The sequence below is a fragment of the Stegostoma tigrinum genome, chromosome 29, assembly GCF_030684315.1.
Source record: "Stegostoma tigrinum isolate sSteTig4 chromosome 29, sSteTig4.hap1, whole genome shotgun sequence".
Classification (NCBI taxonomy): Eukaryota; Metazoa; Chordata; class Chondrichthyes; order Orectolobiformes; family Stegostomatidae; genus Stegostoma; species Stegostoma tigrinum.
The window spans coordinates 15345634-15373611 of record NC_081382.1 but is presented as its reverse complement, the minus strand read 5'-3'; the positions used below and the strand labels follow the sequence as shown (position 1 = coordinate 15373611).

At 39.7% G+C, this 27978-nt stretch overlaps 1 protein-coding gene across 3 annotated transcripts in view; it reads right to left on the bottom strand.

The window, feature by feature from the left end:
• LOC125465340 (astrotactin-2-like) overlaps positions 1-27978 on the bottom strand; it is a 1528414-nt gene that overhangs the window by 68029 nt on the left and 1432407 nt on the right. The gene's annotated exons all lie outside the window — the stretch shown is intronic.

The following is a 27978-nucleotide window of genomic DNA, read 5'->3' as shown; positions in this document are numbered from 1 at the left end:
CCAACATTCTGCCGATGTGGCCCTTGACAGAAGTTTCTTTCAACATAAATTGTTAATTTAGTTCTGACTACAGTCAAGTTTCACATAAATTTTCTGCTTAATTCTGAACCCCCCTTTATTCTTGCCCTTGAAGTAAAATCTAAATTACCACTTCCAACTAAGACCTGGGTGATCTGAAATATTAGGCTAAGAATTACTGTACTCCCGTGGATGGAGTGACCTCCGAAATTCAGCAGAGGCCTCTGTGAATCTGTAGCTATAGCACCCAGTGCAAAACATGTTTAATGTATCCATTTGTTCTGTTTTTCCACTTTTGGGTGAGATTTACATCTGGTCACAGTACTTGTAGGTCACATATAATGAAGGTCAGCGGCAACTTCAGAAAAGCCTGGCATTATTTCAATAAACCAGCCATAACTCCTGATTCAAAAGGGCACCTGCTTTTGATTTTATACTTCATCACAGCACAGCACAGACTACCTTTGCTTTCACCAGAAAGATCCCAAGCAAAAATATAAATGCAGCAAAACAACACCTTGAAATATAACTGCTCTAATGTTACAACAACCTGAACTAAAGCTTAAGGTAAAGCAAATGGAAACAATGCAGGACATCCCACTTTATAAACTTTTCCATTAATATTACTGTACTGCATCGCATAACAAAATTATGAAGGCGTATGCAAACTATTAGATTGTTGAATGCAAATTAACATGATCAGTCATAGTTCATTTGGATGTATTTTATGCATTTTTTGTGCACGTACACAAGCAAAAACCACATTTTTAAACTGTCAATATAAACTGCCATTACATTTGGCTTATAAACCAGTGTACTAGACTGCATGTTGACGATGCATTTCTGTACATCTCTTTCCAACCAATTGACCTCTTTGCCTTTCCTAATAAGTTTGTCAATTTTATTCTTAAGGTTCATTGGGAAATGTTTCACCTTGGTTTTATTATCCATGGGAAGAAGTGAGAAAGGAGCATCATAGAGGCTTTAAAATAACTGCAGTGTGAGCTGTATGAAATCTCTTGCACTTATTGAAATAACTCCACAAAGGTCTGTATCCTATCACCAAGTCACCCTTTATTTACATGTACATAGTGCTTGACACTGGTCCAGCTTCCTCAGAGCCAGCTCTCAGGGTGAACAGAACCTCTGATACTCTTGTTGATATCTGCCAACTAGGCCTCTGTGATTGGACCAAGTTAACAGCCCCAATCAGGGAACTCATATTCTACGACATCTACCTGGCAGTCCTCATTACAATCACTATTCGTAGAGAAAACAAAAGGCCCAGATACTTGGCTACTTTTTTTTAATCAAAGGAGAGTGGGCTAGATATATTTTTCCCTTTGCTACATTGTCATTCGTATTTGGAAAGTACTCTTATTCACTGAAGAACCTGACAACATTTATTCCACTGATTTTACTGAAGTTATGAATTTACCCCTATGTGGCAAGAAACTCGGGTAAAAGTTATACATGGAAATGATTAAATGTGTGGGAGAACTGAGTTTTGCAAACTGTTACTGCTGCATATGATTAAGTCAATTTAGAGTCTGGGACTTACATGGGTATTATAAATGATTGTATAAATGCCCACCAATGTTAAATTTTATTACATTTATAGGCAATCTTAGTTGCTTCAATGACTGTACAACAAATTGAGTCACTTAAGTAACCCTTTGTAAAATAGCTTATGGCAGGAAATTATGGCTTGCACCTTTCTGACTCACAAGGCTGATATGAATGAAGGAGGTAAATTTGCCCACCCAAACACATTTAAAAGTTTCCTTCCCTTAATGACATCCAACCAAAAACCATCTTTTAAGATAAATGAGCAAGAAATTTTGGTCGCCATTATTTCCTGCAGTTATATTCTAAGTTTTGATCACAATTAACACATACCTCAATTTGCCACTCAGTGGTTTTAAACTGGTGTCCCTTGTCCTGCGATAACCTGACACAAAGTACAATTTTTTAACTGATTATTTCTGCATAGGTGAAAGCCCAGGTGTGTATCAAACTTTTATTATAACAGAACAAAAGCAACTATCTTTTTATTCGTGACCTTTGTACTGCTAGGGGAACAAGTCAACCAAAAAACATAACCGAATGTATTCACACAATTTTGTTGTATGCAAATGTTGACCAAATAGGCTTATGCTCCTAGTTATATTATTTTTGATTCCCAGATGTAGCATAATCCTAAGCGGTCAACAACATATTGGTCAGTTCTGAAGCCAGAAAGTGGAATTAATTCTGTTCTTGAACCTTTGTGCCTCTCCTGACTGAAAATAATTCTCTATCTACCAAGAATTCATGTGGCTCTGATTATTGGTTTATGCAGGTGGTGGGTGTGGACATGGAATACTGTATCCAGGAAACCAGGCAAATGCAAGTGTATAACAGGGATTGCAAATTAAAGTTAAAGATTAAAGAATTCAAGTTGGTTTTGTGATTTTTACTCATGCATACCCCATCCCCCCAATTCTACATGAGATTTGAGTACAATATTCCATGCTACGCTTTCAAAATTACGATTTGGTCTCTTAAATCCCCTTCCTGCCCCATTTTCCATGCCTCAGATAGTTAATCAAAAAGGCAACATACCAGAAGCAACACCAGGGGTTCAAAGACCTTGCTGTCAATATAAACTGACTGTATGCCTTGAGGCTGCACATCTTGTTGTGTTCTACAATCTTTTGAAAAGCAGATCTTGTTGGAGCCCTACAAAACAACCTTAGTGCATTTTTAGATCATTTCTACTGGTACAAAGAAATACAGAGGATTACAGGGACCAATAAGAAATTGAGTGATGACAATAAAAGCATGAGGTAAGCAGAACCGAACAAAGGTAAATCAGGATATTGTCAGTGAAGTGATAATGGGAACTGCAGATGCTGGAGAATCCAAGATAATAAAATGTGAGGCTGGATGAACACAGCAGGCCAAGCAGCATCTCAGGAGCACAAAAGCTGACGTTTCGGGCCTAGACCCTTCATCAGAGAGGGGGATGGGGTGAGGGTTCTGGAATAAATAAGGAGAGAGGGGGAGGCGGACCAAAGATGGAGAGAAAAGAAGACAGGTGGAGAGGAGAGTATAGGTGGGGAGGTAGGGAAGGGATAGGTCAGTCCAGGGAAGATGGACAGGTCAAGGAGGTGGGATGAGGTTAGTAGGTAGGAGATGGAGGTGCGGCTTGGGGTGGGAGGAAGGGATGGGTGAGAGGAAGAACCGGTTAGGGAGGCAGAGACAGGTTGGACTGATTTTGGGATGCAGTGGGTGGAGGGGAAGAGCTGGGCTGGTTGTGTGGTGCAGTGGGGGGAGAGGACGAACTGGGCTGGTTTTGGGATGCGGTGGGGGAAGGGGAGAATTTGAAGCTGGTGAAGTCCACATTGATACCATTGGGCTGCAGGGTTAGTGAAGTGTCTTGTTATGGATCAAGTCATTGGCATTGAGTTTCGACATTGCGGAAAACAAGAAGTCTCTTTGAAAGGTTGCCTGTCAACCCATGAATTTTGAGGAAGAGTCACACCGGACTCAAAGTGTTAACTCTGTTTCTCTCTCCAAAGATTCTGTCAGACCTGCTGAGTTTCATTGTGAATGTTTCAGATTTCCTGCATTCACAGCTATGTTGCTTTTTTAAACAAAATAGAATTGTGAATGGTTTTGTTACTTTAAAAGGGATGAAATTGTTTTGTTAAGTCAATCAATTTAATGCGCTAAGTACATACCAATGAATGGTAACCCAATATGACCACAATTGTTTTATTTTGCCCCATGCACAAGAATACCTTATTTGGGCTGACCCAACTTAATGCACAAATCAATGGTCAATTTCAACACCATGTACAAAGAGGCCCTAAGTGAGTCATACTCCCAGACTACACGATGTCGTTGATTGCACCAACCTTGCAATTATTTTATAAAAGGTTTGCTGAATGACCAATTAGTCCAAAACACCATTGAAAAACTTTGTCTGTGAACATACTGCTTCTTGCATCTAAAAGGAATTTTCAATTCTCCAAATATTTTAGTCTGATAACAAGTTGGACAGCTGATTTCGCTGAGATACAGTTTACTCATTCTAAACACAATTCGGACAGTACTGTGCGTACACCCTCAAGTCCGCAGGCTACAGGAGTTGAGTCAAATGGAAATTCTGTGAGTACAAGGTTGCACCATATTTATCAAGCTCTATTACAGGGGATCAAAACAGAAAGAACTAGAAAAGAAACTCAATTAACATTTGTGAAGTGAATACACACATTGAGACATGTCAGGCATGTGCCTTCACCAGTGTTGAAGGGTGACAGTGGTGTCGCACAAATTTGATGCAGTGTTTTATATCTGCTATGTTTTCTGATTCTTTGTGCAATTTAGAATTTTATATTTTATGTTTTCACATTTTTTAGTATACCTTTTTGTTTTATCACACTGATTTTAATGTGAAGACTGGAGTGTAATAATCTTTAGCTTTATCTCATAGGCTATTGATGGAACCATATGTACGACGGTGGAAGACAAACTGTAGCTAGTCATGGGAATACAGGGGGTGGATGATGATGATGGTGGTTCCATCAGTGTTTACAAATATATGTACAAATAGAGTAGGATATGTTAATGCACAAGTAAAAGCAGAACGTGTTAGAATAACTCAGTTAGTCCAACAGTATTTGTGAAGGGAGAAACAGAAATCAAATTATGCTTCCAATGTGATTCTTTCATGGAACTGGCCATACTTGGTTTGACATTGATATTCTTTTCTTTACATTTCTATCCATCCTCTGAACATCTTGTCAATATCTTCTGTTATTTCACGTTTGGTAGCCTACTGCCTCGACCTGCTTCACCTTCTAGGATTTTCTCAATGACATTACTGTATCAGTGTGGTTCCAATGTGGTTCCCTGGTCTACCCACCTGCCATCCCATCATCTCGGAGCCAGTAAAACCCTACTCATGATGTCTGATGTGTGACAGATGCACAGGAGTTAGAAGACTGCTCCCGAATGTAAGAGTAAAACAAATGTAGGTAATCTCCAGGTATTCATGTCTGCAACATCCAGATTTTGTATGAGGGTGTGGTTATAAATTTTTGCATTTTAAACATAGTACCTACTAGGTCAAGGGCCATGACAAGAAACTGAATGTGTTCAGCATGAATTTCCCATACAGCTTTCCTTCAGATAACCTAGAACGCTGTCGAAAGTGCAAAATGAAAGTCTTAATTTTGCGAAACAACAGTGTCCTTCAGAGGTTGAAGCCATACAATCAGATAACATCAGATGGAACAAATTTAATTTGGAGCAAGCTCACGCTATAAAAGATCACTCTGTGATGCAAACCAATAAGAAAACGTTAAATGCCTCTGTTTGCATAACAAAATGGACAGTTTTCTTGCTTATTCTTAAAATTAACTTCTCGCCCACATTTTCACAAAAAGGTACAGCTGTGTTAAGTTTAAATCTTTAGACAGTAGCAGTGTTTTATTCAACTGGATGGGTGATGGATTCTCAAATTGCTAATAAGACCCACCTCAAGGCTACTTTACAGGTGGTTGGTAAGAAAATAATAGCAGAACTTCTGCTAGATGTCTTTTATTTTTGTCAAGTGAAGGGTCGAAAGGATGCCTCTCCAAAAGCTTGTGATTTCAAATAAACCTGTTGAACTATAACCTGGTGTCACTCGATTTCTGACATTGTGGAGCAACGCAGACAAATATAATTTTCATTCCACCCAAGGTGCAAACACACATAGCCACAGCTCACAAAATAGCAATTCAAAGTGAAAAAGGGAGAAAGTTGGCCACTTTTTCTGTTCTTATTATTGGAGGCCTCTACCGTTACAGTGTGATGAGTCATTCAGCGCCAACAAAGAACTGAACCTAGGATTTTCCAGTCCTTTTAAAATAATGCAAGCACCCTTCAGTTCATACTACATCAATTCTCCTTGGTTTCGCCTCTCCTTAACTGCACGTTGAATTGTCGCCTTTTCGTGGCGCAGTTGGACTTCAGCAGATTTAAGTGTGTTCTCTGCAGAATGATTTCAAATGTAATAAATACAGAACAAGTGTATTCATCCTGCAGTTAACAATGAATGGGTGCATGCCTCAGCATGTTCATAACAGTCCTGAAAAATGGACAGCTGGTTTTTCAACACAAAACCTCCAAATTATGTTTGTGAGAGATGTCTGTACACATCTGCACTGCAAGTTGAGAAACATCAAATATATAGATTATATTAATGCACCAGATAATGGAATATCAGTTATTCAGGAACAATTTATTCCAAGGACATGAATTCTCAAAGAAATTTTACTTTAAGAATTCTGCAAAACGCAAGTATTTGGACAATCTTCAATAGTTCTAATTATTCTGTTTTATGTTTTTGCTCTTTTTAAAACTTAATATAAAATGCACAGTTAATACTGCTGGAGAGTCTGAGATGAAAGAACACAAGCTATTGACCTGAACTTGTGGATGGACCTGAACTTGTGGATGCCTTGTCATCTCAAGGTACACTGGTTTCATTGTATAAGTATTTGGCTTTAAAAGTTAATACATAGATCAGTTTTCTAATTGTACCACCCACAGCCCCTTTTATTGTCCTCCACGTCAAGTAACACATGAGGCAATGCATTGCTTCCACTACTTTATATCCAGCAGATTTTGCTCTCGGATGTTCCTGCAACAAACATTGTTTTTCTGCGGACTTGAGCTGTTTGCCTGACCAAGAACACTCACAATGATATATTCACAATTAATGTTGTAAAGATATTATCCATAAGGTCAGCCCCTCAAACATGACACCTCAAGACAGTTGCTAGCTTGTTGACAGCAGGATTATTTATTCAGCTGTCACTGGACCCTCATTAAGATTATCCATCAATTTCAGTGAGGAAATTCTGGAATAGAGTTGGATTACAGCAAGAATTCGATTGGAGATGGGGAGCGGCCGTTGGACTGCCAATTCTAGGTTGGGTGATGTTAAGTCTAGCTACTTGCATTCCCCTGAAATTTAACATGCATTTTTTTTTAAAAGACAACATGTATTAGTTTGGTTAAAGTTGTTACGTCAAGGTCCCAGGTGAGGTTCTGCAATCTGTTACTATTACTGATGGACAAAGTCAGAAGTCACTAGCTTACAGTCCAACAGGTTTATTTGGAATCACAAACTTTCACAGCGCTTCTCCTTCATCAGGGGTATAGATGGCCAAATTGACTTGTTTTGAAAGCAGCAACTTTGACCAGGCTTCTGTGCATTAACAAAGAGTGAGTTTATTCATTATTAAACATGAGAAGAATTAGTAACACAACGCAAATACAAATGAGAAGTGAGTCCAAGAGGATAGAAGTCTTTTTTAAAAAGTCAAAAATTTTTTTAAAAATACAGATCAGTCTCTTGCCAAGTGCAGGTAGTTGAATATCACAGCTCTTCCAGTGAAAGTTACTGGTCATGTTAAGTTGCTAGTTTTACATTCCTTAGCTTCCAAATTGGTTGAAATTCTGTAGTTCTGGTTCTTTTTGAGTGTGACTGAATTCCAGTATTCAGAATGAGAGAGAGTCCTTTTGTTGTCTTGATTCCTTTACCAGGCAGCTAGCTAGCTGACTTCCAGCGCTATGATGTGGCTATGGGATAGTCTTTCAACTGTAACTTTCACAGCACACAAACACTCAAATCCAGGCTGGTGCACTTCAGAAAGTTCAGCTTCACTAGCACACTTCAGTACAGTTGAAACAGACTTTTTAACTTTTGTCTTTGTGTACTCTTTAAAGAGAAAAACACAAAATGTGTTTGCAGTTTTGGGACAGAATCTACAGCTTGCTATTGTGCAAGATATCGTCAGAGCCTCATTACTTTTACAGTCATAAAGGATCACAGCATAGTTTGTTTGATTTCAATCTTTTGAAGGGTTGTTGATTTAAGATCCCTTCACATCCCTAAGTGTGATATTCTGTTTTGTCCAGCCACTTAAGTTACACCTATAGCCATCTATGGCTCAATTGGGCCTCTTGAAAAAAATACACATTTTGGAATTACAAGTTAAAAATATCCACAATATTTTATAGTTCTGAATGTAGTCATGATAATATATCTAAATGTGGAGTCTCATTCAATATGATTAATCCATCCTAAATTAGAATACAATATTAAAAAAAGGGCTTGTACAAGACACATTAGTTTCTCAAGTATTCAATTCGTGGATATGGGCATGATTGGACTTTTTGATATATAGTGATGGTAAGCCTTTAAGTGAAAGGCTGGATAGACCAGGACTTTTTTCACTGGAGTGTAGGAGGTAAGGAGTGGTCTGATAGAGGTTTTTTACACCATGAGTGGTATAGGTATGGTGTGTGACAGGTTTCTTTTCCCTAGGATGGGGGAATTTCAAGATTAGGGGGTTTAATTTTAAGGTGAGAGGAGAAAGGTTTAAAAGAAAATACAAGGGTCAATTTCTTTTACACAGAGAGTGGTTGTTGTATGGAATGAGCTTCCAGAAGAAGTGGTGGATGCAGGTCTGGTTACACCGTTTAAAAGACATTTAGGTCAATATATGTATATGAAATGTTTGGATGGATATGGGCCAAGCACAGGAAGGTGGGTTTAATTTAGTTTGGGCTTATAGTCATCATGGACTGGTTGGACCGAAGGGTCTGTTTCCATGCTGTATGATTCTATAACTTCAAATGTTGCAGTCCACATGTTGGAGGCATTATTCTTTGTAGCAGTTTTAGACAAATCTGTGCCATATTAGTCAGGTTGAGGGACAAACGAGAAGTAACCATTCGGGTACAGGTTCTGGTACAGTGAGGCATTGAAAATGGAATGTTTCTTTTCCCCAACAATATGAATGAACCAGTGGTTTTCTGCAACAATCTGACAGCTCCTCAGTCACTGTCACTGTACCAGCTTTAAATTTCATGTTTTTAGTTAGCTGGATTTAAATTCTCACACCAACGTGACAGGATTTGTGTTCATGTTCACATTTCCTGGATTACTATTCCAATAAAGTGAACACTAGGCCAAATGATCACTGATTTCTATCTTGCAAAATCTTCAAATTCCTCTACAAGCAGCTTTATACCAGTTAACTGGCTTTCAGTTCTTCCGTAAACAGCACAAACCATGAAATACAGTGAGGAAAAGACAACCATTTAAACTCATACTTGATAATATTTGTTTTGATCTTGTGTAATTGTGAGTAAGTTTTATATAGCCAGAGGGAAAGAGATGCCTCATTATTTAATTTGTTTCAAACATCTTAATTCAGCATTCTCTAGTACTAAACTGCTATAAGAAGGGAACAAACTGAAGTGACGCGTGATAACTGCTAGACAATTCCAAACAAAAAGCTTGAGAGAGGCAGAAAACAGTGGGCATTTAACTACTGCTGTAAACACATTGCATGTTATTCAGCATTCAGTAAACAGTCTAATTGAACTTCAGCAACGCTATGCTCATGTATGCACTTCAACTGCAGACAGAAGACAGTGAAAATATGAGTACTGAGCTACAGCTACTTTTTAAAATGTGTTTCCCATTAAATTTGAAATAAATGTGAAATACTCTCTTTTGTTGCATGGTGTTGGTGAGACACGAACAACGCCAGCATGCAGCAGCTACATGCCAGCTACATTCCACACAGCGGGACAGCTCTATTATTTCAATACTTTCAGTGGAGATCATTACCGGTTTAATGATTTGTCTGAAATTGTGGCATTTGCTCATTTTTACTGAGTCTGTCTGTGGGAAAATAATCAATGGATAATTTACAAGAGGGCACAAGAAAGTGGGAGCCTTAAACACTACATGTAACCAGATACATTGCAATCTGCAGGAAATTCACGGAGAAAAAGAATGAAAGGACAAAGGACTTCTCGCTCACCAAGATCTGAGCCACTGGGTCTGATAGGTACCAGAGTGAAGTGGTAATGAAGGAGTTTGGGAATTGCTTACTTAGGGTCAACAGGAAGGTTACAGAAGGCTTTAAGAAAGAGTCAAGTGTGCTTCCATGAACCACATTCTCAAGAAATGTCTTTCAAACGTGCACGTTGAATGTTATGATAAAAATACTGAGAAAGCAACTACACTCGCAGTGGTGGCATTTATTTAACAAAGAAGAACATTTTTCAGGTAGGATCAGACAATAAAAATCAAAACCACTCTTATCTGGCTAATCAACCTCTGCTTCTGCTCTCCTTAAAGACCACCAGCTCTCGAATGTTGTTTTCGTGTAAGGTCTAGCAGGAATGGCTGAGGCCAAATGGAACTTGGAAACAGACGATGGTTATATGTTGGATACTTGGATGAGAATGTGATTGTGAGTGTGGGAGAGTGACAATGAGAGCATGATTGAGAGTGTGAGTGAGTGAGTGAGAGAGTGTGAGTGTGTATGTGTGCTTGTGTATGGGCGTATGTGAGTATGAGTGTGAATGTGCGTGTGTGTGCCTGTCTAACTCTCTTGAGAACAATAAATGTCTGGTATTTAACATCACCACCTCTCCACAGCCCATTTGACCACCAGTCATTGGCAAACTGCGGGCTGGGGTGGGGGGGGGGGGGGGGGGGTGCTGCTGTGGATGATACTTTCAAATGGCAGTTACCTGAAGAGTCTCACTGATTCTCAGTTTGGCTTCAGCCAGCACCGTACAGCTCTAAACTTGGTCATGGACTTTTTCCGAATATGGGCAAAACCACTGAATTTGAAGCCTGGACATCAAGGCTGCATTTGACAGTGCGTGGAACCAATGAACTGAATAAAATTGAAGGCAACTGGCTTGAGACTTACTGAACACACAAAGGGAAAGGGCTGCGATTGTAAGAGGTCAATGATCTCAGCTTCAGGATATGTCAAGTGGAGTGCTGTGCAGAACCACCTTCACCAGAAAATGAAAAGTGGACATGTTTCTCCAGAATGTTCTATTTTTATTTTGGATTTCCAGCGTCCTCAGTGTTTTGCTTCTACAGAAACACTGTGGCTTCAAGAGCAGATCAGAGCCTGAAAATTCACAAACGAGTGACTCACTTCCTAATTTCTCAAAGCCTGGGCAACATATTTCCAGAAAGTAGGGTTCAGTGCTCACCTATTTTAAACTCGATACCAGCAGCTTCAATATCACTCAAGAAGTTTGACACCATTCCAGACAAAGATGTCTACTTGACATGCAACACATCTATTACTTTATACATTCACTTCTTCTATCACAGTGGGTGTATGTATAACAATTACAGATTTTCACTGCAGCAACTCACCAAGACATCATAGACACTACTTTCCATATCTATCAAGACGAATAAGGCCAGTGGGCACGTGGGAACACCTCCAAAATTCTCTCCAAATTACACAGTATCCTCATTTGAAATTGTGTCACTGTTCCTTCACGCTGCTGGCCCCAATCCTCGAGATTCCTTGCTAATAGCACAGTAGATATTACACACTGCAAAGTCTGCAATAGCAGCTGAGCAACAATGCCTTCTCAAAACAAGGTAGCCTTGACAAACATTCCATCTCAGAAATTATCAAAATGATTTTTTATATAACTATTCAATTGTTTCTAACCCTGATCTTGTGATTCAAAGATTTGGTCTAGTACTTCAGATCTAGCCAATGTGAACATGTTAGTGAAATTATCAACTTAATGCAGACAGCAAGGATGCATTTGAAAGTTCACTGACTTGTTTTCTTTTCAAAAGGGCTATGACCTCAGCAGCGGATGTTGTGCCTGAGATAGCCATCCAAACATTTACCACCTGTCATCAGTGGAAGGCCATCACTGGAAGCCAACTTATGTTAGACAAAGCAATGCCTTAGCTCAGTGTCGTCTCATAGACATTTGATACCATTCTGTGGCATTCTCTCATTGCTTTATAAAATGAGAAAGCCTTGAAGATTATGGATAAAGAAAATAAAGTCAGGGTTTTACAGGTACTTGAGAAGGTGGCAAGTGGTATTCCTTTCTTTTTGGAGAATTAGTCCAAATAACAAAAACTTCAGAATGGATCAAAGATTCTTTCTTCCCACAAAATCAGAGCAAAGGCTATGGATGCTAGAAACCTGACTGCAAAGAGGAACTGCTGGAAATAGGGTGTAGATCTAGAGCCGTGTGTGGACGGCAAAAAGAGTGTGAACAGTCCGAATCAAATAGGTCTCTTCTTTGGAATTCTTCACAGCTCTCCAGTGTAGTGAAGAAGCGTGGTATTTGACACGAAACGTTAACTTTGTTTTTTCTCTCCACAAATGCTGCCAGATCTGCTGAATTTTCCTGCACTTTCTGCTTTTATTGCTTTTTCCCCTTCCTCTGAGACAGAAATTAAACAGATATTTTCTTCCAATTCCTCTGTAATGAAGTGCTGCAGATATCCTCTACAATAAGGTTGACACTTACAGTTCCTTGAAGGAGATAACTAACACTAATTCACTGAGGAAAGAATTGGTCAGTCAGGACTGAGATGAAGTTCTCATTAGGAATGTAAATTGCAGCAAATGACAGGATAAGCAACTTCTTTTGGGGTCAGATTTCTATAATTGTCCCTCAATCATCGTATTTTTTTCTACAATATATGAAGTGCATCGTTTGATCATCTGCATTAACAAAACAAAGGAATCAAAGCATTTGCAAGGTGCATTAAACATCATCACTTTAAAAACTTCAATAAATGCGAAGCTCACTTTGTTTGCCAATCTCATCCCAACAGTGACATGTATTAAACACTTGAAATACCAGCACATTAGGTGTAGTGTACATAAAATAGCAGAGTATAGTTTGTTCCTATTTTGCTCCTTATTTGCTTCACCATATACATGTTGGTCCAGGTACTACAGCAGAAATGGATGTTTAGCTCCCCCTGGTGAACCACACACTTTGGTCGAAGGCGATATCTTGATTTACTTAACCAGTTCATCTAACGAAACATGATACCTTTTGTTCAGATTAATAACAATGGTAATTAGTTTAGCTTGCCTTGGTAGCATTCTGGGTGCCATGTGGCAATAAAGGATTAGAAACAGAGATATATTGATGTCAGAGCAGGTTCACAGTTATGGTAAATCATTGTAGCTCAGCAAGAAACAAAGCAAACTGAATGTTTATTTACACTGCAGATCAGTTGAGTATAAGTCATAAGATGACGTACTAAAAATATACAGTGCTTGGGTTAGATATAGGTTGAGGATGCTGCTCAGTTTTGATTCCAAAGACATAAAGAAACACGTAGAAACTATTCAGAGAGGTGGGTCAAGGTTAACGTTCAGCATCAAAGGATTGTTTAACAGAGAAAATCACCTTGTTGCAGTTATTAACTTCTTTAGATGACAGTTATATTGAAATCTTGTAAAAGCATACATTAAAAAAAGACAATGATAAGTTTAAACCTTAAGCACAATTTCACTAAAAGGTCTGATGCTACTTTAGGGATAATGGAGCAAAAGGAGACAAGTCCAAAATACACCTTCGACTTTAGAAGAATTTCTGATGGGAAGACTGATCCTTACCTCAAATCGACTTCTGAGTAGAAAGGTGAGAACACATTTTTGGCTGAGCCAAGATACTGCCAGAAGGAAGTGTCGAGAGCAATACAGTATTTACCTTGTGGATTCTCAGAGCAGTACAGAGCTTTACATATGAAATAGTGAAGCAACATTTGGAAAGCAAAACTTAATTACGTGAATGTCCAAACTAGCAAGAAGACTTCTTGTAAAGGAAAGGATTACAATGTACCCTGCTCCAGACAAAGCACACAGCAGATATTGGTGGATGTTTTGGTAAACAACAACATAAACAAACAAACTTTGAAGACATTATCTTTGCAACACTGGGTGATAGAACAGAGAACAGGGCAGTAAAGTACAGGCCCTTTGGCCCACAATGTTGTGCCGACCTATTATCCTACTAAGATCAAACCACCTTGCATACCATACATTATGGTATCATCCATGTGCATATCCAAGAGTTGCTTAAAAACCTCTGAAGTATCTGACTCCACTACCACCGCTGGTAGTGGAGTGAGATTCCACACACCCAATACTCTCTGTGTAAAGAACCTACCTCTGACATCTCCCTGAGACTTTCCTCCAATCAACTTAATGATGCCTGTAATGGCACTGAGCACATTTTACCCTCCTGTAAGTTGATACAGTTGGAATACATAGCTAAACAAAGATTTCAATACAATTTATAAGTAATATATATTTCTTCATTAACACTGGTTTCTCAAACAGTTTGGATACAGCATAAGAAACAAACTATGAGATAAAGTGAATGGTAATTACCTTTTCACAGGGGTGGGAAATTTCAAGACTAGGGGGCACATTTATAAGATGAAAGGAGAGGATTTAAAAGAGACAGGAGGGGCATTTTTTTACCCAGAAGGTGGTTTGCATATGGAATGAACTTCCTGAGAAAGTGGCACAGGTGGGTACAATTGCAACACTTAAAAGACATTTGGATAAGTATGTGAAATGAGCCGTGGAGTAATACGGATGTGCAGCAATGGAAACAGAGCCTTTGTTCTAACTTGTCCATGCTGACTAGATAGCCTGAATAAATCTAGTCCCATTTGGCAGCATTTGGCCCATATCCCTCCAAACCTTTGCTATTCATGTACCCATCCAGATGCCTTTTAAATGTTGTAATTGTACCAGCTTCCACCACCTCATTTGGAAGCTCATTCAATACACATATCACCATCTGCAAGAAAAAGTTGCCCCTTAGGTCCCTTTTAAATCTTTCCACTCTCATGTTAAACCAACACCCTCTAGTTTTAGACTCCCCCACCCCAGGGAAAAGACCTTATCTACTTACCCTATCCATGCCCCTCATGATTTTATAAACCTCTGTAAGGTCACTCCTCAGCCTCCAATGCTTTAGGGAAAATAGCTCCAGCCTATTCAGCTTCTCCCTACAGATCATACTCTCCAACCCTGGCAACATCCTTGAAAATCTTCAGTTGAACCCTTTCAAGTTTCACAACATCCTTCCGACAGTAGGTAGACCAGAAATGCGTGTAGTATTCCAAAAGTGGCCTAACCAATGTCCTCTACAGCTGTAACATGACCTCCCAACTTCTATACACAATGCACTGGCCAATAAAGGCGAGCATACCAAATGCCTTTTTCACTATCCTGTCTATCTGCGACTCCACTTTCAATGAACTATAGACCTGCTCTCCAACGTCTCTTTGGTTAGCAACACGCCCCAGGAGCCTACAATTAAGTGTATAATTCCTGTCCTAATTTGCCTTCCCAAATGCAGCACATCACATTTATCTAAATTAAACTCCATCTGCCAATCCTCTGTCCATTGCTCTGTCTGATCAAGATCCAATTGTACTCCAAAGTAACCTTTTAGGCTGCCAACTACTCCTCCAATTTTGGTATCATCTGAAAACTTACTAACCATACCTCTCATGTTTATATCGAAATCATTTACGTAAATAATGAAAAGCAGTGGACCCAGCACACATCCTTGTGGCACAACGGTGGTCACAGGCCTCCAGTCTGAAAAGCAACGCTCCACCACCACCCTCTGTCTTCTTCCTTCGAGACAGTTCTGAAACCAAATGGCTAGTTCTCCTTGTATTTCATGTGATTGGCCCTGGCTAACCAGTCTACCAAGAGAAACCTTGCTGAATGCCTTACTAAAGCTCATACAGATCATTCTGTGCTCATCAATCCTCTCTGTTACGTCTTCAAAAAACTCATTCAAGTTAGTGAGACATGATCTTTCATATGGAAGGCCATGTTGACTATCCCTAATCAGTCCTTGCCTTTCCAAATACATGTAAACTCTGTCCATCAGAATTCCATCCAACAACTTGCCTGCCACTGAAGTCAGGCTCACTGGTCTACAGCTCCCTGGCTTTTCCTTATCACGTTTCTTAAACAGTGGCACCATGTTAGCCAACTCTTACTGTATTTACACTCATCTTGACACTCAATCTTTGCTTATCGATATCTCTCATATACTTCCTTCTTGACCAAAACATCAATTTCTCTAGTCATCCAGCATTTCCTACACCTACCAGCCTTACCCTTCACCCTAATAGGAAAATACAGTCTTTGAACTCTTGTTATCTCATTTTTGAGGTCTTCCCATTTTCCAGTTGTCCCTTTACCGTCACTATTTTAAAACTAATAGGTCACTGGCCCCAATGTGGTCACCTCCATCACCCTGCCTTATTTCTCAAAAGTAGGTCAAGTTTTGCACCTTCTCGAGGTGAATCTGAATCATACCGAATCATAAAATTTTCTTGTACTCAGTTAACAAATACTGATTGGACTGAAAGGTCTGCTTCCAGGCTGTATGATTCTATGACTCCAATTGTTACATTAAGTTGTTGGTACTATCATTGCAAACATAATGTATTCTTCCTACTGTGATAGTTTTATTTTGTTGCTCTAATTGACAACACATTTATTGCTTGAATCCCACTCTCATATAAAGAGTATAAGCAGAAAAATGATATTCTGTACTCCAAGCTCCCCAACAGTATGCTGGCAAGTTGAAAAAAATATATACATCTTTTTAATTGGTTTGTCAAAGGCATAGAAGGTTGAGTTCCTCCAATATGATTTCTCACCTTTTTGATGGGACGCAAAAGACTGAATCCTATCGTTCATTGATACATCTCAATAGTTCACCAGTGTTTCACTCTAATAGAGAACTCCATCAAATCACGAAATCACAGCATTCTCTTTACATGTTTGAGGACAACTTTTAGGCATTAGAAAAGCCATTTGAATCAACTAGCTTAAATGTCCAATTTACCTCTTTGCATTTTTACATCCCATTTTTGCCTCCAGGCTCTCACACTTTACAAAGGAAGTTCAAAGATCATAGAGTCTCTACAGTGCAGAAGGAGGCTAATCAAATCTGCACCTATTCTGTGACCAGCATCCCACCCGGATCCACCTCAAAGCTGAATCATGCCATCTCACTTTCTCCTGAAAAGTCTTCTCTAATATCAACCAATATTCTTGCAGCTTATAAAGGGTGAATTTTCTCCTTGAGGTTAAGTCATTCATTTCCTCTAAATATTATTTTACAATAGAGTAATTTGTATTCATGTCTTCAAAACAGATAATAAAAAAGTTGGCAATTTTTAAGTTATTCTAAATAGAAAGATTTTAGGTCAGTAATAAATCAATGGACTGATGATATTTCTGAACTAATTATTTGGATAGTCCCAAGTTAATGATACCTGGGAATACACACAAGTTGACATTTCCTTAGGGCTAGCATGTAATTCCAGTTAATGAGCAGAAAGACACTGAGCTGGGACTCAGCTTCAGCACATGACATGAGACCTCTTAAGATGAAAGTGTTTGTCCATAATTCTTTCCTCCCCCTGCCAAGCGAGTAACCCAAGAGATGTATTCCAAAATGATGTGCCTCATTATGTGCAGCAACTGGGAAACACAATAGCTGACAAAAAATTTGGGAAAAAAAACACAATTCATTCAAAAAGAGAAAATCAGCTCTATGCATTCACCAATTTCCATACACGCATGAATGCATACGTGTGCTCTTACACAAGTATTTATATTAACCTAACCTTTAGCATTTGAAACAGCAAATGCAATTTGAGTTAAAAATTTGGATTCCATGATTCTAAAACAAGAATTTTGTTATGAATGCATATGAAAAGTTTGTTGCACTCAAAATTAGACATTTCACTCTGATGTCAAACCCCACAAAATCATAACATTTCTTGGGATGTTTGAGGGCAACAGAAAGGCCATTAGAATCAACAACTCTACATATCTAATTTCTCTGATTGCATTTTTATGCCCCATTTCTGCCTCCACACTCTCACACCTTACAAAGGATCAGAGTCTCTACAGTGCAGAAAGAAGCTAAACAAATCTGCACCTACCCTTTGAAGAGCATCCCATCCAATCCCTACAACCCCACATTTACCTAGCCTACACACCCTTGGACTCCTGGGGTAACTTAGCATGGTCAATCCACCTAAACTACACATCTCCAGACTGTGGGAGGAAACCAGAGCGCCTGGGGAAACCCGAGCACCTGGGGGAAACCCAAGCAGACACAGGGAGAACATGCAAACTGCACATAGGCAGTCACCAGAGGCTGGAATCGAACCTGGGTTCCTGGCACAATAAGGCAGCAGTGCTAACCACTCAGCCACTCACCTCATGTAGATTCAGTTTGGAACTATTAGATAGACAGTAATCCATCTGCTAAATTAGCTGGCTCAACCCTTGGCCTTGTGTTTCATGAATAATGAGAAAATATGCAAAATTAAGTGCCATGACAGAAGGTGGTTGAACATTGCAGACTGTAAATGTTCACAGCTGATTAAATGCATAGACTGAGTGACTGGAATTCTACAATAGTATCCTACAATCAGTAATTTCTTATAAAGCTATCAGATTCATTCAAACAAATGAATATCTATGTTCAGAGACAGGATTCCAATCTGAATACTGTTTTCATTGTATTTTATGGGGTTTATGTAATGATATATGTTTGCAAATGTGTTTAGCATTAGGAGGAATTTTGTCTATGCTACCTGAATAAACCAAACTTTGAGACTCTGTTCCATTCTCTCAGTTCCTCACTGCCCCAGAGACCTGGGTTCACTTCCACCCTCAGGCCAGTGTTTGTGCGAAGTTGACACATTCCCTTGATGTCTCCATGGCTTTCCTCCAGTGCTCCAGTCTCCTCTCCCAGTCCAAAGATGAGCAGGTTAGGTCGATTGGCCATGCTACATTTCCTATAGTGTCCAGGGATGTGTAGATTGGGTGGGTTAGCCATGGGAAATGCAAGATTACAGGGAAAAGGTGGAATGCTCTTCAGAGAGTCAGTGTGGACTTGATGGACCAAATAGCCTGCTTCCACATTATAGGCATTCTATGACTTTGGTCATTTATTCCAACAGCTGTTTGTGTGCTGCAACGTTACTTTGTCTGAAAATGATCCAGTGAAGTGCCTTTGGATATTTTTAACTCTGTGAAAGGCACAATATAAATGTAAATTGTTGAACATGCAAATGCAAACTCAGCTGAAAGATCAACTTAAACTTGCCGTTGCAATCTGGGGGAAAAAGTGTAAGAGTTCATGCGTGAAACATATTTTCACCCCATCCTCCCTTTAGCTGGCTCATCTTGGACTCCTCCCTTCCCCTCCTCAAAATCTGTTACTATTTCTGGGGATAGGCTGGCCACCACCAAGACAAACCCACTGATGCCCACAGTTACCTTGATTTTACATCTGTACACCCGACTTCCGGGTTGGACTCTATTCCATTCTCCAGTTCCTCTGTCTCTGTCACATCTGTTCTGATGATGCCAATTTCCACTAGGGTGCCTCTAAAATGTTCACCTTCTTCTCTGAATGAGAATTCTCCAGCACTGTAGGTGACAGGGCCCTCAACTGGGTCAGACCCGTCTCCCAAATTTCGGCCCTCAGCCCCTCCTCCCTCTCACAAAAGGGATAGGGTTTCCCTTGTCTTTACCCAGCATCCCACAGGCATTCATATCCAGAGGACCATTAGCCACCATTTCTGTCACCTCCAACAGGATGCCACCACCAGACACATATTCCCCTCCCCTTCCGCTGTGCTCCCCAGCCAACATCTCTGCCTCGGGCTTACTACAACACTCCAGCAAAGCTCAGCACAAGCTGGAGGAATGGCAACTCATTTTCCACTTGGAAATCTTGCAGCCTTCGGGAGTAAATGTTGAGCTCAGTTATTTTCGGGCCTGGGGACCTTCTCCCATGTCCTCTCCACAACCCCCACATGCCAGGCCTCTTCATCACACGGGCTGCTACCTCAACCAGCCCATGGTCAGCCAGTAATGGTCCCCATCAGAAGGTAGTGATTCTCCTAGGTTGACACAGGCTGTCCTTTGTCTGTCCAACTGTTGCTCCCTCTCTCTCTCGGCTCTATCTCCACCTATAATTCACCACTATCCCTCATCCCACCCTATCTTCAGCATATATACCAAACCTTTCTTCGTTACAGTCGGTTCCGAAGAAGGGTCACCAGACATGAAATGCTAACTCTGCTTTCTCTCCACAGATACTGCCAGACCAGCTGAGTTTTTTCCTGAAAATTTTATTTGTGTTTCTGATTTCCAGCAACACAGTTCTTTGTTCTGTATTTCCTTAGTCTTGGTTGCACATGTTCATGAGTCACTGCCAGTTAATATGCAGATACAGCATGAGATTAAGAAGTCAAATGATATACTGGCCTTTAAACATCAGAAATAAAAACAGAAATTGCTGGAAGTGCTCAGAACTGAGGAAGGGTCATTTATACTGGAATGTTAACTCTAATTTCTCTCCACAGATGCTGCCAGACCTGCAGAGCTTTTCCGGCAACTTCTGTTTTTGTTGTTGTTTATACAAGAGCATTTGAGTTTGGACCAAGGTTGTCTTATCATAATTATATAAAATGTGATAACAGCACACTTGAGCTCTTGTGTGCTGTTTTGGTGTCTATACCTAAGGGAAGGTATACTGCCACACATGGAGTGCAATTTACCAAATTAATTTCTGGAAAGAAAGGATTTTCCTAAGAGGGTAGATTAACTAGTTTGGGATTCTATTCACTGCAGTTTAGAAGAATGAAAGATGAACATACAAAGTTCTGAAATGGATTGATGCAGAATGGCTATTTACTCTGGCTACAGGGTTCAGAACTTGGTACGGAGTTTCAGATGAAGGACGAGCATTTAGGACTGAGATAAGTGCAGTGAATATTTGGAATTCTGGGTCCCAAACAGCTTAGTTGTTGAATATGTTCAATACTGAGATTTGAAGATTTCTACATCTTAAAAACTTGAATGGCCATTAGGACAGTGTGGCAACATGATGTTGAATGCAAGATCAGCGAGTGAACAGTCAATGGGCTGAAGGGCTGAATGGTCGACTCCTGCTTCTAGTTCTTGTACAAGTATTGAAACCTTCATCACAATGAACAAATCATCCTTGCTCACCTTTGTCATTGACATTCACAATCTGGAAAATTCAAATTAGATTCCTTCAAATCTTTTCTTTTCCAATGTCAAGAAGCCCAACTTTTAGAACCTTTCTTCAAGTTGCTTACCTACGAACATTCTATTTATAATTTTCTTCTATATTCTCAAGTCTTGGCTTCCACATGCTCTGACTTGCCATTTTCCAAATGAGATCAGTGAGATTGGAAACGCAAGTATATAAGAGAATAGAGTGTCATGAAACAGAAAAATATGGATGATTAATCTTTTATTCAATTGTTTGATTGAATGCCCACTTGTTTCAAAGAAAAGATCTTGAAATGACTCAGGACACTATATTTTAAAATGGATGCAGGGGCCATCTAACTAATGAGAGTTGCCAAGTTTCAAAAAGCATCTGATGTCAATTAACAGAAGTCATGCCTGGGCAATTGCCAGGGGGATTTCACATTTGCCTTTCTTTGATCTATCTGCAAACAAATCCAAAGTATAATAAGCAATAGCTATCTGTCTGCAGAAATTGCCAGAGAGGAAGATAAACTATCAAAATCAATTGTGCAAAAGGTGTCAAAGATTCCCTTATTTGCTTAAAGGGCATCTTGATAGCTTTCACAATGGGAGACTTTGAAAGTTCCTCATTAAAATACGACTGTTGTCATTGTGCACCATGATAATAAACTTGTCCGTTTGTGAGGAGGGCAGTAGCATCAAGAGAGCCTACAGGATTGAATAGTAACAGCAGTGTTCTGTCAATAGTCCTTTCAGATGGAATGAATTACAGCAAGATAATAATGCGCAAAACGAAAAGAATTTAAAAAACAATCACCCACTTTGGAAATGATCAGATTGATGTTTAAATAAGGCTGTATCCAGAAGAACAGTCTGCTTATATCAGCTATAACACCACTGAGCTCCATGATTATTAGAAGAATGTTGGAACATGTAACAGGTTTACTCCTGGGCTTAAACATTTCTGTCCACTCCATCTCCTCCACCTTTTAAACTGTTTAATTTTTTGGTATGTTAGTGTGTCTGTACATGTGTATGTATAGTTTTGGAAAGTTCATTCTTTTAATTATTTTTGTACATTTCTTGAGAAAGTTAAAAAAAAGTCTACCTTCATATTTTTGTTCATCAAGCACAAAGTACATTGAGAAATCACTGCATTTTTTAAAAATTCAAAGTTTGTTCATAACCAAACTCAGGAATGAAACGAAAAGGGTTTATTCACCTCTCTGGACTTGGTCATAACAGGGGCTAAAGCTGTTTTTGCACAACACCAAAGTTCAGGTGATGAACAAGCGGTGCCACCACAGCACCTTAAATGCTATGATTCAATCTTATTTCAAAATGATTACCAGGTAACAGAATCAAGAGAAACATCAAAGAAGTTGAAAATAAGGTTACAGAGCTGATTATCCCAGCTAACTGAGTTGTGATCCGAGAAATCCTAAATCTTTCAGAGTGAAAGGCAAACTTGGCTGTGGACCATTTTATTCTATGCTTAAAGCTTATCATTAGTGAATTTAAAAGTCCATGATAATCATGATGGTTACTCATTTCGCAAAGCTTTTAAATTTTGGGTTAGCACTGGAATATTTCCAGAACTGTTCTGTACTGTAAATCTTGACTGTGGTATCTTAATCCGAAATTTCAAACATACTGGATCTCTACAGTGGGATTTATAAACAACCTGCAATTAGGCTGAAGCCATACATTTTAAACTGTGAATAATCATCGATTCCCTGTGAACTGAAAAAAAAAAGTACAAACCTTTTCACTAACACAAAAACTGTTGCTATTCCTTCTCAGAATCATGGTTTACATAAAAGAATGTATTTCCTAGAAGTCAACCCCAGTGTACCAATTTCTGAAAATTGCTAATAAATTAGATTGCGATGTTTCATTAATGTAATCTTCAAATTTTTCCAGAGGAGACATGTTAGACAGAGGATATTGTATGAGATTTCTGCTATAGTAGGTAGCAAATTAGCAATATCCTGTACTTCAGAAATTTTGATGTTGTAAAGTGTTCTAGCATTATACACAATTTAACGATCTAAAGCTACTCTAAATCAATTATCAATTTATAGATCAGATAGGTGCTGAACATCTGAACACTGCTGCCATGCAACATTCTTGGGCCAGAGTTGTCCAAGGTCATCCTGCAAAGACATTTATGTTTCTACTCCTTCACTCCCACACATAATCCCTCTCAGATCACTCCCCCTGAACTTTGGCCAGACCACAACCATATCATATACAGGTTTATGAGCTCAGGCAACTGGACTTGTAAAAGAGGTAGAAATTGAACACACAGAGTGATTAGTTGTCATTTATTCACCAAACAGGAGAACGTAAATAATAAATTTGATTTGGGCTATTCATCCTGTGTTCATTTTCAGTTTGAAGTTGGATTCAAGTGGTCGCAGTGATGTCCATTAACAGACGGAAGGTATAGGGCAGAATTTTCCCAGCTCTAAATGGTGAGATTTTTGAGAAAATTGAATAAGATGTCCAGTGAACCCCTTCTTGACACCAAGATCAAAAAGTCCCATGTTCTACTTAAGTGTTGGATGTCAAGATGAGATTCTTGCTCGTGAGCAGAGAGAGGTCTATCAGCATGAAATATCCCTCATTGTGGCCCACATTATTCCTAAATCTCACCTCATTACTATGCAATCTTCCAGTTTACCATCCTCCAGATAGAAACTAGGTACAAAGAATTCCTGACAAGGAAGACTCCAGCTCAGTTTTAGGGCCATTTACCTTATAAGGATGGGAGACAAGGGCTACCTGCAGCAACTATGGCTGATGACTCTGTTCAGCACGCTCCTGATTGAGGCAGACGGCAGATACAATGCAGCCCATTTTTTTGGAACCAGGCAAATAATGGAGCAGAACAACAGGCCTGTTGAGTGTGAGGTTCAGCTGTTTGGGACATTGGGGAGCTTACAGTACAGTCTGAGCAGAGTCTGCCACATAAAGTGAGTAAGGTGTGTTCTATAGAACTGGAACAAGCAAAAAAGAGTTGTGATGGAGACTGATGAGCTGGTAGAAAAGAAGCAATCTTCTGAGGAGGAAGGTGAAGACACTTAGCAGAGGAACATCATCTTGCACATGATCGAGTGCAGCATTATCAGGCACTACAAGGCAATCAGGACTTAACTGGCACTCAGTTCCACTGGGTGTGAGATGGGTACAGTGATCATTCATTGACTGTTAAATTGTTTGTGTTCAACAAGCAAGCAGTTAGCTTTTGGTTCTGAGAGGCAAACACAGTGACTGTTGAAGGGTCTAGGCCCGAAACGTCAGCTTTTGTGCTCCTGAGATGCTGCTTGGCCTGCTGTGTTCATCCAGCTCCACACTTTATTATCTTGGATTCTCCAGCATCTGCAGTTCCCATGATCACATCACAAACACAGTGACTGTTTGTTTACTTGCTGCTCACTTTGGTTTAGATGACTAAAAAGTGGACCTTTTAAAGAATTTCATGGCTTTCATGTTTTGTGATGCTTCCACATTAAAGTAGAGGAAGGTTGGAGACTACAGTTACCTTTGGGAAAAGCATTGCAATGTCTTTGAGACAGATGTAAGGTGGAACGTAGGTAATGACAGAGAAGTTTTTTTGATCAGGTGCTGTTGAGGGAATCTGAAAAGTGACAGGCACAAGGATGATAACAAAGTGTGAAGCTAGATGAACACAGCAGGCCGAGCAGCATCTCAGGAGATGCTGCTTGGCCTGCTGTGTCACACTTTGTTATCTTGGATTCTCCAGCATCTGCAGTTCCCATTATCTCTAGGCACAAGGATGATGTTGTGGCGAGTAGATGGGATTAGAGTTAGGATTTGTGATCCAAGAAATGCACCCACAGATTGGAGATCATAAGAGATATGGGATGTGGGGAAGTCAGATAAAGAGGAAGAGTATGATGATGAGGGGGTCCGAGTCTCCTCACTGGCTCTGACTTCAGCGATGTCCACTCCAATAACGGCAATGACTACTGCCTCCATTGGACTCAGAATACACTTATGCCCATCCTCTACCAGTTAGCACCTGTTGCTTTTGGTTATGGACCACCTTGTCCTGTAAGACAGTCTGTGAGTATGTTGTATCTTGCATGGGTGGGATTGTTGAATAATTGGGTCCAAGGTCTGAGATATGGGTGAGGGACCTACTATAATGGTAAGTGTGGAAGAGTGAGGCAAAGCTATGAATGGTAAAGATTGCTAGTAGCTGTGTGATTGGAATATGTTGCACTCAGCAGTGAGCGAGGATAATGGAGCAGTTGATAGCATTTGAAGATGAATTCTCTGGCCAGGACTATTCATATGAAGTCACTGAACTACCAGGTTCTAGGGACACTTGATAGCTGGCATTAACTAACACTGGACGTCACTACCCAAGTGTCTTTGCACCATTTGTCTGGGTGTTTCCTTTGGATGAAAGATCTTTCACCCAAGTTTGACCTCCTTCACGAAGACATCATGTGAAATACTGAAGAACCTTTACTCTCTGTTTCTAGAACAATTAGTTCTTCTTCCTGACCAGAATCTCTTGCACAAACAGCTCCAGCATCTGCTCCAGCCAGAATCCACTTCCCCTTTGCGTAATGTATGCTAACTTTAAAGTGGTGCTAGCCTTGCACAACACTGAGCCCCTTGCTGAGGTGTGTGGCCATTCAGCAGTAAGTTCAGAATCATACAATTTGCATTTTTTGGGTGTAATGCCAGCATTGAGGGAAGTACACAGAGATTAATGGTTGCAATGTTCTTGTAAAAGATCCTATATTTCATGCTGTAGTGTTGCTCCTAACTGTGCACTAACAAAGAAGGCCATGCTTGCCAAGACCCTTTCAGGGATAGTATTTTTGGGATCCAAAGTCTAGAGCTAGAACTGATGCAGATTGATGGTCCTTCTCTTCACATCCAGTAGTACGTGTTGCACAATGCACCACTCTCCATCCTTATGACCTTACTTGATGCTTTAACGTTGGAAGCAGAATGCCAGAATAAATTTACATGCAATTTTAATGCTGACTTGTTTTTATTAAGATTGATGTTTTCAAGAGTGGTAGACAAAGAATAACTTCTGTTTTCCTAAGAATTAAGTGTGTTATATTTTGGAGGTGCACTGATTTATGAGTTTCCATGCTAGTTCTCTTTTTACTTGTGTTTCTAATTTGATCTTCACTGATGTTGACAGGGGATCCAACCTAGTTTAGTTATATCAAAATATCAAATAAGTGTGAGATTCTCAAATGATAGCTCTAAAACTAACACCCATTCATAAACACAATAGGCTACTTGACCATGACTGCTTGTTGCTTTTTGTCAAATTATGAGATGCTTTATTCCATGGTACGATATCCACTTGACACTACCTTTATGCTCCTTAATTGAATTTCCTTGAAGTAGTTTGTGCAGGGATCAAACTCAAATCCTGTGCACAAAAGAATGGTATACAAATCTTGAGAGTTCCGGTGTCACACAACTCGTAGACCCGAACAGGCAGGAGACCTTTGTATTAACACTGCTACAATTTCATTCAGTTTGTTGCAATCCCTTTGTAGGCATACCAGCTATGTTGACACCTTCAATTAGCTGTACAATTCCTATCCACAAATAGCTGAGAGGTTCGTGTGGCTGAAAGGTAGAAAGCATGAATTGGTACTTAAGTTAGTGATACAGCATAAGATATAATCTTCTCTGCTGGAAGTTGCCCACTTGTTACGTAACATGGCTCACTTATTTAATACCTCACGCTTGTTTGGACAAGGAAACCATTGCCAAAAGAAATATTTAATAAATGCTCAGCACACGGAAGGTTTCACATTGTTTTCACTAATGTTGTGCTGTTTGAAAACAATGTAGTTCGTTGCACAATGGGAGGTTTTGTTCGAACGTATCATTGCCTAAAATGAAGTCAATGTGTGGAGTTCGTACTCAATGTGAACCTATTTTTTTCAACTTGCTTAGCTGAGAATAGCTGTAGGCTGTGGGGCAACTTCAGGCCCGCTTCACACAAGGGCACTGTCTCTCTAAAGATTGTTCACACATCCTGCTCCAAAACATCTTGGCAGGCCTGCTAAGGAAAGGTTTGACAACTGGCTAATAGAAATGCATGTCATTGTAATTCAGTGAAGTACTTCTAACAGTTTTGTTCACGCTGAGTACCCAAGACAGCTTTATCAGGTCCAAACATTTGAATTTTGCAAACAAACAGACAAATCAGTTAAAATTTTGCTGACTTCTTCAAGTGTATGTGTCATTCTGAGAATCAAGCTTATGTAAAGCTAAACCATCCGACTCAAACCTAATCTTGCTGTAGGCATAGCAAAACGATAATTGATATAAAAATAGAAGTAAGACTGGGACTTTTTCCAATGTATTGTGAAAATTTGAGGGATGACCTGATTGAAATTTATCAAATTAGGAGGAGCATAGATAAGATGAATGGCAAGGGTCTTTCCCCTAGGGTGGATGAGTTCAACACTAGGGGGCATATTTTTAAGTTGAGGGGAGAAAGATTTAGAAAGGACACGAGTGCCAACCTTTTCACACAGAGAGCGGTTCGTGGGTAGAATGAATGTCCAGAGAGAGTGGTAGATGCAGATATGGTTACAATGTTTAAAAGACATTTAGATAAATTCATGTTTAGGAAAGGTTTGGTCGGAAGTGGGCCAAATGCAGGCAAGTGTGACGAGTTTAGTTTGGAAACATGGTCAGCATGGACTGGTTGGACTGAAGGTTCTGTTTCCGGGCGATATGATTAACTCTCTTGAAGTGCTTAACTGCTACTTCTCCCCGCAACCAAACTCAAATTGCATTGCCTGCTCCCAATGTGTTGAAATGTCAGTCAAGTGGAAGATTATGTCCTGCCATCCTCTAAAAATGGGAGGAATTGTCAGGATCAAGGACGCCTATAGAAGGGAGTACTGGCCCTGGAGATTGCATTCACACTACAATCTTATAGGAAAAGATAACACAGAGAAAATATGAA